At 40.9% G+C, this 18,128-nt stretch overlaps 1 protein-coding gene across 13 annotated transcripts in view; it reads right to left on the minus strand.

Annotated features, from left to right (window-relative positions):
* The window catches only part of LOC101958327 (uncharacterized), a 31,570-nt gene extending 23,213 nt beyond the window's left edge, over nucleotides 1-8,357 (minus strand). For 6 of the 13 annotated variants that reach the window (XM_078028552.1, XM_078028591.1, XM_078028564.1 and 3 more), the window contains exons 1-3: nucleotides 8,130-8,220; nucleotides 7,766-7,842; nucleotides 630-738 (exon numbers count right to left, since the gene is read on the minus strand). The gene's annotated coding sequence lies outside the window, so the exon portion shown is untranslated. Of the gene's footprint in view, nucleotides 1-629; nucleotides 742-7,482; nucleotides 7,622-7,765; nucleotides 7,843-8,129 lie in introns of all 13 variants that reach the window. The other 7 variants (XM_078028628.1, XM_078028582.1, XM_078028608.1 and 4 more) reach the window with 7 other exon arrangements.
* Nucleotides 8,358-18,128: the final 9,771 nt, after the last annotated feature.

Raw genomic sequence — 18,128 nt, forward strand, 5'->3', positions numbered from 1 at the left:
CAACTGGAACAAGGTGGAAGTGTACAAACCACAAGGACTTCACAGAATAAGCTGATAGAAAATTACAACTGAAAAAGGCAGGATAAGGGAGGACATGGACACTTGGGGAATAAGGTTTTGAGTGACTCTACCAGGTACACAGAGCAGCTGAAATTCTGACTCATGACAGCATAACAGGAAATATAAATATGGTCATAAACGAAATGAATTATAAACTACAGTCTTGAGACCAATTACAGTTTTGTGTTTTTTTCTTTCCTTGTCCTAGGTATATCTTTACTAACAAACTAATCATTGCTATATTGTATACATGTATAAAATATGTAACAACAAATCTCATCATTATGTATGACTATAGAGCATCAATAAAAAATGTCAAAGAAAAAATAAAAATGAGCAAAAGAAAAAATAACCATTCTTTTCCCTAATTTTATATACATGAGAGATTAAGTTTATAATATTATCTTCAGTTATCAGAATATTCAGTGAGGAAGTAAATTTGAGGAGTAATTAACATGGTTTGGGGGTAGACGCAATGACTATAGGACTGTGCATTTTTCACTCTTTGGAGAAGAATCGAGTTTTTTTTTTTTTTTTCCTTTTTATCTTCTTAAGCAGAAATAAGATACCTGTTTAATTATTTTGAGGACTATCCAATGTGTGCAGAATGGATGGTAAACAGCCAAAGAATAAACTGTGCTCATCAATTTATCTCAGCTCCAATTTCATTTTCGATACCTGCTATGGAATAAAAGACCATATTTTCATATGTACAATAACAGATGTTATGCTTGAATATAAAGGGTGTCATAAACTTCATCTACTCGCTACCTTAGCATCCCTTTATATCTACAGATAAGCTATTTGAAATCTAGTCATGCTGGGCATGACGGCACACATCTATAATCTGAATTACTCAGGGAGCTTATGCAGAAGGATCACAAAATTGAGGCGTAAGACCCTGTCTCAAAATAAAAAAGGACTGGGATATGGTTCAGCAGTAGACCACTCCCTTGTATGGTGAAGGTGTTCCCCAATCATTCCTGCCACCTTTGGCCTAGTTAAAGCTTCTCCCCTGTGTTGTCATTGACTACATGGTCTCTTCCTTCAACTGATGAAAAAAGCAACACATCAAGCTGCTAACACCAGAGTGACTTAAGAAAGTCAATCTTCAAATGGTATTTTCTCTACATTAGTCAATCCACAACCTCAGCGGGAAAGTCTGAAGCACAATGCCAACATACCTTAATAAAGCAGAGTTCCAAATGTCCTTTCTCTCTCAATCCCTACCCCACTATTGAGAACTCTATTGTTTCTGTACTTCTCCACGGCTCTTAGGGGCAATTTTTGGTTTTAATTTGTTTTTCCTGTAGTTATACTCGGACAGAATGACTTTATTTATATATTTTTATGTGGTGCTGAGGACCAAACCCATTGCCTCACACATGCTACGCAAGCGCTCTGCCCCTGAGCCACAGCCCCATAAATGTTTCTGTTATTTCATGTGTTTTTTCTGCTGTCTCCTATATTATATCTCACTTGACCATGATGTAAGTCTCCTGTTCTGGATAGGGCTAGAATTTATAGCCACTCTGCAGGGAGATCTCCAGACCCAAATAGAAAAATACAGCAAGATGTAGCAAATTGAGTATGGTCACAGCCATGAGGGACACAAAAATAGACTTCTCTTGCCTTACCACATGACTCTCCCATGAAGCTAATTTTGTAAGGCTCCATGGCTCACTGAGTTATGCCTGCACTGCTGTGTATTGCTGTTTTTCTCTACTGAATAATGCCAAAACTCCCCTCCCTAATTTGGAAGGAGTCAGACAATCTAAGGGACCTTTGGGAACAATTGCTAGCCATAATAGGACAAGAGGGGCAACCACAGTCAACAGCCACTCCCAGTAGTGGTCAGAGTGAAACCAACTATATTCTGAAGGCCTTATTTGGTTGATTGATTTGTCACTGAGAAGCAGAAGGGGAAGATAGGCAGTGGGTAAATATGAGAGCCAGCAGAGTGCTAGAGGGAGACTGGCATTCTAACTACCCATTGCACTGGGGATGGAATATTCTATGAAGGTGACTATACCTCCCAGCCTGATGAGGCACCCCCTTTACAAGGGAGACGATAGCACCTCACTAGCAATGATCCACTGGGGTTTGCAAACCCTATGTCCTTTATACCTGTTGCTCTACACCCCTAACACCTTACAGAGATCTAGAGCGACACACTAGAAAGAAAGGTGAGAGCCTACAAACGGGGTAACAGAAACAACTAATGGAGACCGTTGATCCTGGGCCATCTGAAGTACCCAGGAGTTTGTCAGGTAAAAACAAAGGGGATTAAATCTTTTAGGTAAAGATTTACTGATCTTTATGATTCAAGTCTTCCAAAGATTTTATTTAAAAAGAAAAATATATATAAAATGAAAAGAGAGAGAAAAAAAAAAGAGTAGAAAGACAGATTGTCTTAAGGTCTGACTATCCCAGAGGGAAACTGAACCAAAGCACTAGGTTCTGTGACCACCCTCTTTCTTCCTCTTATCAACAACAGACAGAAACCAAGAACCACCATTTCAGACAGCTCAAAGACTTAGAACAAAAAAGTTATAAAAGCCTTGCGCTTTAGGCAGCACCAGTCAAAAAAAACAGAAAGGAAAGAAAAATAGAGGGAAAACTTTAAACATTTAATACTGAGTAAATGCCAAATGCCAGGACTAACCAATGGAAGATTACTTAGTGATTTAAGGAGAAAAAACACAAGATGGGGGTGGGGGGATAATTAAACATTTAAGTTTAACATTTGCTAAAGTGCACCAATTAAAATAATTATATGGATTACTAAATCTAGAGGTCAAATTATGGTTATACCTGGGGTTCCCACTAACTTTAAGTATTATACCCTTTAAAACTAGAGTAAATATGGACGAAAAATTAGGCATCCCTAACTTTATTTTTTTTAAAGATAATTTTTTTAAAGGGGGGGGAGGAGAGAGAGAGAGAATTTTTAATATTTATTTTTTAGTTTTGGAGGACACAACATCTTTGTTTGTATGTGGTGCTAAGGATCGAACCCGGGCCGCACACATGCCAGGCAAGCGGGCTACCACTTGAGCCACATCCCCAGCCCGGCATCCCTAAATTTAACTTGAGCCTTGCTTAAATTTTCCAGTCATAGGACCAAATGTTTCATATTGAGAATAAGCCCTCTAATACAAGAAATAATCACAAACTAAGAAGTAAGACTTTGACACAGATTTGATTAATAAAATGAGACCCCTCGATACCCAGATAAAATAGTTAATACAACTCAAATGTTTTAAGTTATAGGGGAGGCTGAGGTTATAGGTCAGTGGTAGAGTGCATGCCTCACATACGTGAGGGACTGGGTTCGATCCTTAGCACCACATAAAAGTAAATAAAATAGGGGGTTAGGATTGTGGCTCGGTGGTAGAGCGCTTGCCTTTCATGTGTGAGACCCTGGGTTTGAGTCTCAGCACCACATATAAATAAATAAAATAAAGGTCCATTTACAACTAAAGTAAATATACGTTTTGAAAGATTAAAAAATAAATAAATACAGATATGTGTCCATCTTAAAAAAATAGGGCTTCAATGATTAAAATTTGCATAATACACAGTTTGTGCAAGGGTGATTACCTCCATTACTCTTCCACTCAATACAATTGTTTCTTCTTCTTAATCTGAAATAAAGACTGTTAGTTCTTCCAAGGGTTCTAATGCAAGAAATTGCCCCTCTCAGCTTCATGGTATTGCCATCAAAACAAATGACTGGCCACCAACTGGTATCTTCTGGAAATAAAGACTCTAATATATCCTGAGCCTGTGACCCTATAATACCCAAAGGTCACAGAAACAGGACAGAGCTTCATACTGCTATTTAGGCCTCCTTAAGACAGGGTAGAACCAAAATTAAATCTTCTGGTATACTCTACCTATAGGAGAGGAGGGTTTCCTCTGACTTCAGTCCCTTGCCTGAGGCAAGGGTGCTAGAGGAGGTGACTCCTCCTCCAGACTCACTGATAATCTGAAAAGCCCCTTGGGATCAACTGAGTGAAAAGTAAGTGGAATTCAGAGACTTCATTACAAAAGGGCACTACTAGCTAGGTGCAGTGGCACATGCCCGTTAGCCCAACAACTCAGGAGGCAGAAGCAGAAGGACCACAAATTCAAGTTCTGTCTGTGCAACTTAATGAGACCCTCAGTAACTCAGCAACAAGTTCTCTCAAAATAAAAAAAAGGTAGGGATGTAGCTCAGTGGTAAAGAGCCCATGGGTTCAATCCCTGGGGGTAGGATGGGGGAAAGGAACTACTGACAATCATATATGCATTTTAAAGAAGAGTTGCTGCCTTCCATTCCTCAGCCAGGATGGTCCTAATTAAAGTCTAAACCCAAGAAGCAACACAGCTGGGCAAATGCCAGGCAGTCATCTTGGCTCTGGATACCCTGGATACCCTTGATCATTAAAACCTCATCTTTTTTTAAGAGACCCAAGGGATAATGCCCAAGGAACTTAACAAAAAGGCAGAGACCCACGGATCTCATCATCTCTCACTCCCCTCTGGCTGACGAAGCACCATGGTCATGGCATCTACAAACTTCCCAAAAGTCCTCCAGGGAACACCTCTCTCACAGTAATTAAGATGCTTCTATTATATTAGTTGTTTACTGTGCTGCCTCCCTGTGTCTCAGCTAACTAACACAAAAGAACCCAACTCTCCCAGTAAAGACAGGACTATAACTGTGACCATTCTTCAGAGATACCACAAGACCAAATAAGAGGAATGTGTAAGGGGTAAATGGACGGACATCACAAAAGGAAGGAAACTTTACCTTCTGGATATAACTGCTGCATGGTAGTCAGCAGTGTCCAAGTGCTATGCCCATGCTTTGAGCCCAAAACACATTCCCTAGATGACCATCAACCCCTGACCCAGTTACCAATATCCTACTGACCTCCTACTATGGAGCCCATGTGCTCAAAGGTATCCCACTAGCAGAGGTACTCTCTGCAAATATGCTAACATAGTTGATGGTTTGTTTCCCAACTCTGGATGCATGCTGCATGTTGACCCAACTTATTTTGTACACCAGACACAAAAAGCTTGTGCCCCAGTAGTATTCCCCTTGGCCCTCCATAGACAGACACATGTTGGGCCTGGCACTACCAGATAGGTGGCATCCAAACTCCCACTGCCTACCAAACTCATTTGAAGGGTTCCCTGTGATATGTATCACAGCTCTCCAAAAGAAAGAAAACACTGTGTGGGAAGCCACTATGAATGACCCTTCTAGTCCTGAAGCAAAAGGCTCTGACAAATCACTACATTTCATGGTGATTTGGGCATTCTCCCAGATCAGGAAGTAAAAGACATGTCCTTCAGATGTAGGTGTCACCCCCTGAGGTTAAGTTACACTCAACTGTCCCTTGTAACCCAGCCCCTTCTGGCCTTTTTTTGGATAGAACTTTCTAAAGAACAAGAGTCCCTGCAATAAAAGCCCACTTCCGAAAGTGCTCGCTCTCTCACCAGCCTCTCGTGACTTACTGTTGCTCTCCCTTTTGGGGAGCCTGAGGCCGAGAGTGGAGGTCATCCTGAAGCTTGTTTTAAGGTAAAGTGTGTCTGTTTTACTTGGTATCCCTGAAAATTCACACGAGCGACTTTAAGTTCAGCTGCCCACACATGTCAAGGAGAGCAACTATGCAGCCAGGGGCAGAGGTATGCACCTGTAATCTCAGCTACTCAATACACTGAGCAAGAAACTTATGAGTTCAAGGGAGAAGTGTCCCAATTCCCTAATATACAAAAGCGCCAATAGCAGCTAGAATTGTTTTAATCTTGCTTAATCTATGTAATAACCATCTCTGGACATAAGTAACCCAGCAAACTTCACCACCCAATAGGTTACAACTATACTATGGCTGACATGCCTTCATATGACCTCAGTGATCTCTACCTACTGGCATAGAGAATATAGGCCTTTCCTGAGGATTCACGTAATAAGAACCACAGGTAGCCTCTAGAAGCTAAGATCACCCTCCAGATGACAGCATCCACTATGTCCTGTAGTTCTAAGAAAATGAATTTTGCCTGCTAGTGAGAATGCAAATATTCTTCCCTGATTAAGCTTTCCCAATTAAGCTAACTGTAACCCAACCAATGACTTGATAGCAGCTAGGTGAAATCTTGAACAGAGGATCTGATCTACCTACACCATGCCTGGATTCCTGACCCAAAGATATTACACATTATTCTTCAATTGTCAGGCAGCAATAGAGAACAAATACATGTGTGTTATCTAAGGAGGTTTAAATCCCTGTCTTGGAAAAAGACAGACATTCTTTTGTTGCCTAGCTTCTTTTCACTCAAAACTTTGCAAAATTCACCCACATTTTTGCATCTACCTTCGGTTTGTTCTTTCTATTTGTGGAACAGTCTTTCATAGTATAAGAATACCACAATTTACCCATTATTCTGCTGGCCTTTTTCCATTTAGGGCTGTTTCATATAATACAGGAATAAAAAGCCACTATTTTTATCTTGATATGCATGCACATGCATCCCTGTGTGACAGAGCATGCGTACATACAAAGTTAGCAAATAGTCCTAACAGTTTTTGAAAGTCCTTTGCCAATAAACATGCATACCCTCACCAACTTATCTTCAGAATCCTCATTAATTATTTAACTACGTCCACTTAGCTCACTGGGATCCCTTTGTGGCCAAATGAAATCATGGTTATTAGAGGGATGGAGGGGACATTAAGGAGGTATTGGAAGTGAAATGAACCAAATTATGTCACATTCATATATGAAATACACCACAATGGAACCCCCTATTCTGTATAATTATTATGCACCAATAAAAATTTTTCTAAAGAAAACAAAACATGGATATTGCAAAGTCATAAAACTCCTTCAGTGCTTACTGGCAACCAACACCGGCAGGGGAGTTTTCTGGTCACTTACCTATGGAGTGTGAATGTCTCTAAGGAGTCACATTAAGAGTGATTAACTCTAGACATTCATTCAGGAAAATGAAGGACAAGTTTGGATAGGGGTAAGAACACCAAGGTTGACTAAAAAACACTCAAGAGACTTTTGACTGTTTATAGACACAGACTTTCCAAATATAAATAATTAACAAGTGAATTTTCATAGTGAACTTTTTTCTCAATGGTATCACCCATGCGAATTCCTTAATTTCCTACTTATAAAAAAGTCATGTTTTATTTCATCTCAAATTACACCATTTCAATAGGTACCAGTTTTCTTGTCAGTTAATATACTGAGTTGTATATTAATTTTCCCAAATGTAGAAAATGACTTTGGTGCCAAAACTGGAGTTAAGTCCTTGTCAATTCTCTTTTCTCTCTCTTTAGAGACTTAATCAGTTAATCCATTGTCTCCTGCTTCCTATTTTCTGGAAGAAAGCAAATAAGTTCAAATATGATCGTACTTTAGTGCAATAAAACCTCGAACTTCCTACAGATTCCGTTTTAAAGCACCGTGGGGAAGCCCAGAGCAGAAAGTCCAAATGAAGAGAATGGGCTACAGATCCTTTCCGTCCCTTGGCAGAATGGTTTGTGGTCCGCTACCTATAAAACAGGTGCACCATAGATGTCATTAAAAGAAGCTTTATCTTCCTACCTAAATGTGTCAAAGATATACTCCACACAAAGACAAAGCCCAACTGAAAGACAAAAGAAGTCCTGTGGAGCCAACTCACACCAAGCACTCACCGGAACGCGCCCGGATCGCCAGGTCCGCGCGGAAGGGGGACGTTATGCTGCCCTCCACAGCGGAAGTTCTTTTCCTTCTGGGGAAAAAAAAAATTCAAAAGATTACTTTAAAGGCTTTTGAGGAAAAGCGCACAAAATGTTCGAAACGAAGACGCGCCCTTCAGAATTATGTCGAAACGGCCCCTGGGGGGACCCTCCGAACGACGGCCACCGGCCTGTAAGACCCGGCCGCAACCGGAGGACCCGCAACCCCGGCGGACGCGATCGGGAAGGGCCGGCCCTCTCTGAAAGGCTCCCCGGCGGCCCGGGCTAAACTCGAACATTCCCTGGACCCTTCCAGCGGCTGACTGTCCCTTTACTCCACCTCGCCAAGGCCCCGTTAGGTGCACCACCACCAAGGAGAAAAGAACTTGGCCGCGCAGAGCTAGACCGGAAAAGACGGAGAGACATCTCACATCACTTCCGCTTCCAAGTTCTGGCCCGGAAGTCCCCGAGTTCGGCGTCGAACCACAGCCACGTAGGACCCTCTGCGGCAGAGAAACGTAGAAATTCTAGCTTCCTCCCATGGGGGCGGAGAGCCCTTAAGGTCAATTCTGAGCCTAACGCTGGGGACCGGAACAGGCCGAGGCCGAGGCTGGTGGTTAGAATCAGGGCTCTGGGCGGGGTGCATTCCCAGGGCGGAGTTGGAGGTTGGACCTGCCAGACTCACGGAATGAGGAGGGAAGGGGGGGGCGGGGGGGCGGGGGGGCGGGGGGGCGGGGGGGCCCAACCACACGCCGCTCACAAAAGCTGCCTCCATCCACGTAGTTAGAACTTCCTTTGTGTTTCTACGCCTGCCAATCAGTGAGATGGTCGGTCTCCTCCACGCAATTAATCCAGTCCTTCAGCCTTTATTTCTTTTTATTATCTGGACACCATGCTAAACTCTTAATAGTTGATTGCTTGGAGTTTACAGCGTACTGACACCTTTTGTAAAGCTTGAAATTTTTCTTCTTCAAATATGCATTACTCTTTCCACTTGACGGATTTTTTGACTTTAAATTCAGGGCCTTCCGCACTGCGTTTTGTAAAACAGCGCTGATAAATACTCAGAAGTGATTCTAAAAGGTTTTCTGATCATCAGTCTTGCTGTGATTTTTCAGTGAGCGGCTTTTGAGGAATAAAGAGTTGTTTAGAACCCTAATTTACAAATATTTTACAAAGATTTGTTCGTGCCTATTAGATATGGAAAATGTCAAACCCCCAAATAGTGTGGACTCGGAAAAAGGAGTGAAAAAGAAAGCCATACATTAATAATATTGATCCTTACCCAATCGTTCTTTCTTGGTGACAAAACAAGCCCTGGGGAGAAGTTCTCCATCAAACCTAGACTGACAGTCTCTGGAAAAAGACTTAAGCATTGATTTCTTCCAAAATGAGTCCTTTCCAGATGCTGGCCACTGACCCCAGACCCTTCATTGCCCAATAAAAACAAAATCTCAAATTCCTGAGTGAGGAGTCTATACTTCTATTTATTTCATCCCTCCATATAAATAAAGTATAGACTCCTGCTTCGGCTGGCTGCCCATTTTCCACCAGGAAAAGGGTCACTCCATTCCTGGAAGAAAAAAAAAAAAAAAAAAAAAACTGTGCTGATCCGTAAAGTTTGCGTCCTGTCCTGTTCTTTTGGGCTAACAGTGCCCGTTATCAAATGTGTTTTGTGAACACTAGATTGCTAATTACCTCACCATAACATTTTTATTTTTTGCCATATACAATATTTGCCTTTTATGTAGTCAAAGGTGTTTGTTTTGTAAAGGAACTTGTGAGTTTCTTGCCTTGCATTAAAAAGTATTCTTTTTTTTTAAAGAGAGAGAGAGAGAGAATTTTAGCATTTATTTATTTTTTCTTAGTTCTTTACGTCTTCGTTTGTATGTGGTGCTGAGGATCGAACCCCGGCCGCACGCACGCTAGGCGGAGCGCGCTACTGCTTGAGCCACATCCCCAGCCCTAAAAAGTATTCTTAAAAATCTATATTACATATGGATTTCCTAACTGTCCTTTGTAATGTTTTTTTTTGTTGTTGTTGTTGTTATTGTTTTCTGCCAGTAATTGAATCTAGAGGTTCTTAACCACTGAGCCACATCCCTGCCCTATTTTGTATTTTATTTAGAGACAGGGTTTCACTGAGTTGCTTAGCACCTCACTTTTGCTGAGGAGGCTGGCTTTGAACTCACAATCCTCCTGCCTCGGCCTCTGAAGCCATGCCATTGGGATCACAAATGTGCACCACGTGGCCCGGCTAAATTCTTTTTTTTTTTTTTTTTTTTGTACCAGGGATTGAACTCAGGGGCCCTTAACCACTGAGCCACATCCCCAGTTCTATTTATTTATTTATTTGTTTATTTTTTTAAATTTTATTTTATTTTTATTTATTTATTTTTAAGAGAGAGAGAGGAGGGAGAGAAATAAATTCCAATATTTATTTTTTAGTTTTCAGCGGACACAACTTCTTTGTTTGTATGTGGTGCTGAGGATCGAACCCAGACAGCACGCATGCCAGGCATGCCAGGCGATCGCACTACCGCTTGAGCCACATCCCCAGCCCCATTTTTTTTTTTTTTTTTTTTGAGACAGGTTCTCTCTAAGTTGCTTGGGTTCACTCTAAATTGCTGAGGCTAGTCTTGAAATTACAATCCTCCTGAGTCAGCCTCCTGAGCCACTGGGATTAGAGGCATCTGCCACCACACTGGGCAAGAAATTAAATTATTTCAAAATGTACAAAACAGACATTCTTATGAAGTTATCAAGGCTTCTACCAAGCATCTTTCAAATTATCCACAAGCTTCATCTATTAAACAGCCACACAAGTGAGACCCAAATTCAGGATACCAAAATGCACTATAGTATGTTATTCAGCAAGAGCTGAAGTTCCCTGGAGCAGAGAGTCAGGCAGACAATCAGTCTGAGGTTTTTCTGGACCCTTCAAAAATTGTCATGCCTAAACTTGGAATGGAACCACCATTTGACCCAGTGATCCCACTCCTTGGTTTACACCCAAATGACTTAAAAAACAGCATACTACAGGAACACAGCCACATCAATATTTATAGCAGCACAATTCACAATAGCTAAACTGTGGAACCGTCCTAGATGCCCTTCAATAGATGTATGGACAAAGAAAATATAGTATATATATTCCATTGTGTAATGGAATATTCCCCAATATTAAAAGAGAATAAAATTATGGCATTTGCAGGTAAAAGGATGGAGTTGGAGAATATCATGCCAAGCGAAACAAGCCAATTCCAAAAAAAGAAAATAAAGGCCAAACGTTTTCTCTGATATGTGAATGCTGGTCTACACTTGAGGGGTGGGGACAGGAGACAAATAGAGGAACTTTGGGTTGGAGAGAGGAGTGTGAGGGGAGGGAAGGGGGCTTGGGGGTAGGAAAGATGGTGGAATGAGACAATCATCATTACCCTAGGTACATGTATGATTGCACAAATGGTATGATGCTACATTGGGTACAACCAGAGAAATGAAAAGTTGTGCTCCATTTGTGCACAATGAATCAAAAAGTACATTTTGTTGTCATTTATAACTAATAAGAATAAATTTTTGCTTTTTTAGTTTTAGGTGAACACAATATCTTTATTTCTATGTGATGGTGAGGATCGAACCCAGTGCCTCATGCATGTTAGGCACGCACTCTACTACTGGGCCACAACCCCAGCCCTAATTAGAACAAATCTAAAAATTAAAGAAAAATTGTCATGACTGTGAGACTCTCATGTTCTATTTGGCTAAGAGGCCAGGTCTGAGAACATGAGCACCAGTCATCACTAACACAACTCTGCATTGTATTGCTTCAGGTACACTACTATATCTCCTTGCTTTTCAACAATTTCTTCTAGGCTTGAAATAATCCTGAAACCAGTTTCCAAAGTAATATTGCTGTGGTAAGGATAGTTTTTTTTTTCCTTCTTCAAGTACATCAGCTGTGGTTTGACTTCCTTAAATTTTCTCATTTTCACTGCACAAATGAGCAGACAGGTCAGGGAACAGAGCTTTGTTCCAGGGCCAGGATGGCCTGAATGAGGTCAAGTACAACTTACGAGGCTCAGGAAAAGAATGCTGCATGTACAGTATGAGGAGAATTATTGTGTTGCTGGTTGAATACACCATTAGGACAAGTCTTTTAAGACCTTATGGTGGGCTGGGGATGTGGCTCAAGCAGTAGCGCGCTCGCCTGGCATGCGTGCGACCCGGGTTCGATCCTCAGCACCACATACAAATAACGATGTTGTGTCCGCCGAGAACTAAAAAATAAATATTAAAAAATTCTCTCCCTGTCTTTCTCTCTCTCTCTCTCTCTCCCTCCTCTCTAACTCTCTAAAAAAAAAAAAAAAAAAAAAAAAAAGACCTTATGGTGATGATACTGAATGTTGCATTCAAGAATTGTGAAATCCGCAAAATAACTTTTCCCAGGATTATGATTGAACTTTAAATGGATTGGTATAGTTCCTAGGCACTTGTCCTCATTTAATTAGAGTAAAAACAAAGCACACAGGTCAAAAATGCTAAAAACAAAAAAATTGCTAGACAAAAAACACAGCATGGATAAACAAGAGATTTGCTATGATGACTATTAAAAGAATAGAATCTGTGTCTAAAATGAGCTTGTAATGAGGGATGTGGTAGAAGATAGACATGAAGAAGTGGATCATCTTCAATTGGATAATGTCCAAGGAACTGCCCTCCATCCTGACCCTCATCGCCATTTCTAGACATCAGAGGCTAAAGCCCCTGCAAGCCTGATCTCTCCACCTCTGCCAGCTGAAGAGTAGGAAAGTTGTGACCTTCTGGGACCTGTGGCCTCAACCCCAAATGTACCCACCCACCAAAGTAATTTTGAACAAGAACAAAACCAGAGGCATCACACTTCCTGATTTCAAATTATTTTACAAAGCTATACCAATCAAAACAGTGTGGTGATGGTATAAAGATAGAAACTTGGGCCAATGGAAAGAGTTACAAAGCCCAGAAGTAAACCCATGCATATATGGTCAACTAATGTATGTTCCAGCAAACCCCTTCTTTTACCAAGGAAGTAAAATCACTATCTGAAAGTGAAAGCTGCAGAACTTTAGATAGGGCAAAGGAGAGGGAGGGGATAGGAGGGGGCAAGGGGGTAGAAATGATGGTGGAATGAGTTAGTACATGTATGAAGACATGAATGGTATGAAAATACTTTGTGTACAATCAGTGAGTTGAAAAATTGTGTTCTATATGTGTAATATGAAATGAATTGCATTCTGCCAATATGTATAACAAATTAGAATAAATAAATAATTTTTTAAAAAAAGAGAAAGCTGTACTTCTATGTTCATTGTAGCAATATTCAAAATAGCCAAAGTATGTCCCTTGACAGATGAATGGGTAAATAAAATGTAGCATTTTGTATATATAAAATAGAATGTTTAGCTTTTATTTTTATTTATTTTTTAATATTTAGTTTTTAGTTTTCAGTGGATACAACATCTTTATTTTATTTTTATGTGGTGCTGAGGATTGAACTCAGAGGCCCACGCATGCCAGGTGAGCACGCTACTGCTTGAGCCACATCTCTAGCCCTAGAATGTTTAGCTTTTAAAAAGAAGCAAGCTAGGAGCTGTGACACACCCCTGTAATCCATCCCAATGGCTCAGGAGTCTAAGGCAGGAGAATCGCAAATTCAAAACCAACCTTGGCAACTTAGCAAAGACCCTACACAACTCAGCAAGAACTTGTCTCTAAATAAAAAATATTAAAAAGGGCTGGGGATGTGGCTCAGTAGTTAAGCGCCACTGGGTTCAATTCCCAGTACAAATAATAATAATAATAATAATACATGAAAGAAAAAAAAGAAATTCCTTCCACTTGCAACAACATGAATGAACCTAGAAGATACCATGCTAAGTAAAGCCAAAGAAAGACAAAAATTGTATAATTTCCCTTATATGTGGAATCTAACCAGAGAAAGCATTTAATAGAATCTTAAGTCATTCAAGACAAAGCCTCTCCCAAATGGAAAGGAAAGAAAAGCTTTGACCTTGTGAAATCTATATCAGTTAACACAGTTATTGGTGAAAATGAAAAAAAACTCCAATCCCAGCAAGTAGGGAGAACAAGGCAGGAGGATCACTGAGTTCAAAGCCAGCCTCAGTAACTTAGTGAGACCCTAAGCAAATTAGCAAGACCCTGTCTCTAAATATAAAAAGGAACTGGGGATATGGCTTAAATAAATACATAGATAAATTCCATTAGGACTAATAAGAAAAGTATGAAGTTTTTCCTGCTTTGGTCTCAGGAAAACCTATGTGGAAAACCCTTAAGAATACATAAGAACTAGAACTGATAAGAGTTTTTAGCAAGGCTTCTAGTAAAATCAAATACAAAGATCAATTAAATCATAATTAGTTGATGGATCAGAGATGGTGTATAGACAATAAGAGTGGGATGTGATATGTTGGTACTACCATTAGGATTCCAAGTCCCAGATGCCATGGCCAAACTGCAGTATTGACTTCATCTGTGACCCAAAAATGCTCATACTCAGTCATCTGTGAACAAGTTCCACAAACGACCTACTAGTCTTATTTCATACAATCAGGATGGCATCCAAAGTCAACCCATGATTCTTTACAACCCACACAAAACAGTTAAAACCAATCTCATGATCTATGATGTGTATGCCCACAATTAAAGGTTACAACACTTAAAACCACAAGAGAAAAAACTCAATGACCCTCTTGTCTTTAATTTTGAACAAACAATTCAAAATACAAAGGTCTGGGCTGGGGATGTGGCTCAAGCGGTAGCGCGCTCGCCTGGCATGCATGCGGCCCGGGTTCGATCCTCAGCACCACATACCAACAAAGATGTTGTGTCTGCCAAGAACTAAAAAATAAATATTAAAAAAAATTCTCTCTCTCTCTCTCCTCTCTCACTCTCTCTTTAAAAAAAAAAAAACAAAATACAAAGGTCTCTTATATTCTGGATTGTTAAACTTGATTTGGATTACTATTAATTACAGTGTTTTGTTTAGACATTAGAGAGCCATCAAGCAGCTATAGCTCTGAGGGTCAACCATGACATAATCCAAGATTGATCAAGCATCAGAAGTACATAAACTTGGACTGAGGTTGTACTCAGTGGTAGAGAGCTTGCCTAGCACATGTGAAACACTGGGTTCAATCTCCTCAGCACCACAAAAAAATAAATAAATAAATAACTACAACTAAAAATACTTCTTAAAATTATATAAAGTTGTATCACCCAACTGAACTATAAATAGCTGAGTGTTCTCTTTCTTTAGTAGAAAGGCTCCTACTCTAAATATATTTATATTTATATACAGAAGTAAGGGCATTCTGTCTGTTTAGAATTTATCTTAACTTTCTACTCCAATGTTCTTTGTCAAAAATGAAGGGCATCAGACAAGGACGGTGGTCAACACCTATAATCCCAGTGACTCAAGAGGCTGAGGTAAGAGTATCACAAGTTCAAGTTCAGCCTCAGCAACTCAGCAAGATTCTGCTCAAATTTTAAAATTAAAGGGGCTGGGGATATAGCTCAGTAGTAAAGTATCTGGGCTCAATCCCCGCACCAAAATAAATAAATAAAGGGCATCAAAGACAAAGTCAAAATCTCAGAGGAAATTTTCTTTATCAAAGAAAAGGGGGAAAGGGCCCTTTTGGACTGACTTTCAGCCAGTGGTTACTGAACACACAGGATGACCAAGTCTATGAAGTGGGAGGTCCCTGAGGTCAAGTCGATGTGACTCAAACGCCAGAAATCAATGTCCTTCATGAACTATTCACAAAGGTTGCTCTTAAGGAGCCACCTCATGGGACAGACCACCCTGCCTAGGCCGCTCAGGAGGGCCAGGCCCGGGGACTCGAGGGGAGCACGCCACGTCCACGGTGCCCCACGGCAGCCTTAGCCTCACCTGCCCTTTCACGCCCCACCCCCCAAACGGTGGACTCGCAAGTATGTAGAAACCACTAAAGCCAGAGTGGGCGCCCCCACTAGGAAGGACAAAGGACAACAGGCAAAGCCAGAGCCGGAAATGACAACACTTCCTCTTTCAGCCTTCGGCCTTCAAGATGGTTCCTCAGGCATCAGCCACATGGAGCCACATCCCGCCGGCCATGTGCGGACGTTTAATGCTTCCTCCCCGGAGTCTAGGACTGAGTCACAGGTCGGTTCCTAGCAGGAGGCGGAACCAGGTGCTCTGCTGGGGTGCGAGTCAGGCCTGGGGGCGGGGCCAGGCCCTGTGCTGACTCCGCCCACGGTTGCTGAGCCCAAAGTTGATAAGCCTGCCAATGCACGGTATGGTCTCTTCCTTCCGTAAGTCTCTCTATAGGCCTTTATTGCCCTTTATTTCCCTTTATTTCGTTAATTTACCTGGGCACCGTGCTAAACACTAACGTTCGTTCCGTTGTGTTTTCAATGTGATTATATTTACTGCAAATCTTTAATTTTTTCTTCAAATATATATATTTCTGTGTTACTTATAGGATTTTGCCATGGGGCCTGGGGCCACCTGCCACCTATATGATGGTTCAAAAATAGCACTGATGTCATCGAGCATTTTCCAAGGATTAATTCAGAAATGTGTCATAATCTCAATAAGGTTGCCAAAAGCTTCTTCGTGAAGTCAGGCACATTTATACTAAAGTCCTTATGGAAGAACTAACATCTAACACTAAAAGAAGCACTGAAAATTGGTGATCACCTACGGATATTAAAATATACTATAAAACCTCAGTAATTAACACTGTGTGGTACTGGCACATGAACAGGTAACAATTTTTGCAAATATACTCAATATAATATAGAAATTTGGGTCGTTAATATATTTCAGATCAATGCAGCAAAAATGCAGCAAAATGCTAAAACAACTGGTTACCCATCTGGGAGAGATGAAATTAAATCTATACCTTAGCCTGTGTGGTGGCGCATGCTTGTAACTTACTCCAGGGACTTGAGAGGTTGTAGCAGGAGGGAGGCTGAGCAGGAGGATTGCAATTTTGAAGCAATCAAACTTGCAATCAAACTTTTGGGCAATTTACGGAGACCCCGTCTCAAAAATTAAAGAGGGCTGGAGATGTAGCTTACTGGTAGAATGTCCCCGGGTTCAATTCTTCAATTTCATTCTTTATTAATGAAAGTAAAATTTTACAGTTTTTACGTTATACAACAATAAACTCCAAATGAATTGGGAATCTAAATGAAAAACAAAAACGTGCATAAGGTGTTCAAGTGATTTCTAGTCTGAGTAATGGGAAAATGTGACCGCGAGGTGGCAGTAGAATACCATTATTTGGGCAGCGCTTTGAGAAGTTAGTGGGTGGAGGAAGCCCACACAACCTGGAGAATAGCCACAGACTTTCTCTTGGGAATCACCACTTGGAAGATGGAGAGGGTTGCCGATGTAGCTCAGTGGTCAAGCGCTCGCCTGGCGTGCTTGGGACCCTGGGTGGGTTTTTTTTTCTTTTTTTTTTGGGGGGGGTGGGTTTGGGTTTTGTTTTTCTTCTGGGTACTGGGAATTCAACCCAAAGCTTCTTGCACATGGTAAAGGAGCATTGTACCCCTGAGCTGCTTCTGAGCCCTTATTCGTTGTTGTTGTTGTTTGGTTGTTGTTGTTTTCTTGTTTTGTTTTTGCAGTGTTTTGTTGAATTCCCTAATAATTATGTTTAATTTTCAAAGGAAACATCATAGTGTTTTACAGGTCTAGAGCACCATTTTACCACCAATGCACATAGTTTCCAGTTTTACTATGTTTCCCACCATCCTCATGCGTGCAAGCTTTCTACCATTGAACTACGTCCCAGGCTTTTTTAAATTTTGAGACAGTTGCCCAGGCTGGCCTCCTGCCTCAGCCTCCCAGGTAACTGGGATTGTAGACATGTACCACTATACCCAACTTTTTTTTCTTTTTTTTTTTCTCCCTCCCTTTTTCCTCCTTCTGTTGTTTCTCCCTTAAAAACAAACAACAACAACAACAAAAAAAGTAGCTGTCATTGGGATCAAGTGATAGCTCATTGTGATTTTTTTTTGGAGGGCTGGTGGTTGAACCTATAGCCTTTTGCATGCCAAGCATATACTCTCCCATTGAGCCACACCTCCAGACCTTCATTGTGATTTTAATTTCTCTAATATTTAGTGAGTTGAGCATGAGCATCATATAATATATCTTAGTTGTAGATGGACACAGTACCTTTCCTTTGTTTATTTATATGTGGTGCTGAGGATTGAACCCAGTGCCTCACATGTGTGAGGCCAGTGCTCTACCGCTAAGCCACAGCCCCAGCCTGGTGAATTGAGCATCTTTTGA

The sequence above is a fragment of the Ictidomys tridecemlineatus genome, chromosome 2 (genome assembly GCF_052094955.1).
Source record: "Ictidomys tridecemlineatus isolate mIctTri1 chromosome 2, mIctTri1.hap1, whole genome shotgun sequence".
In the NCBI taxonomy this organism is placed as follows: Eukaryota; Metazoa; Chordata; class Mammalia; order Rodentia; family Sciuridae; genus Ictidomys; species Ictidomys tridecemlineatus.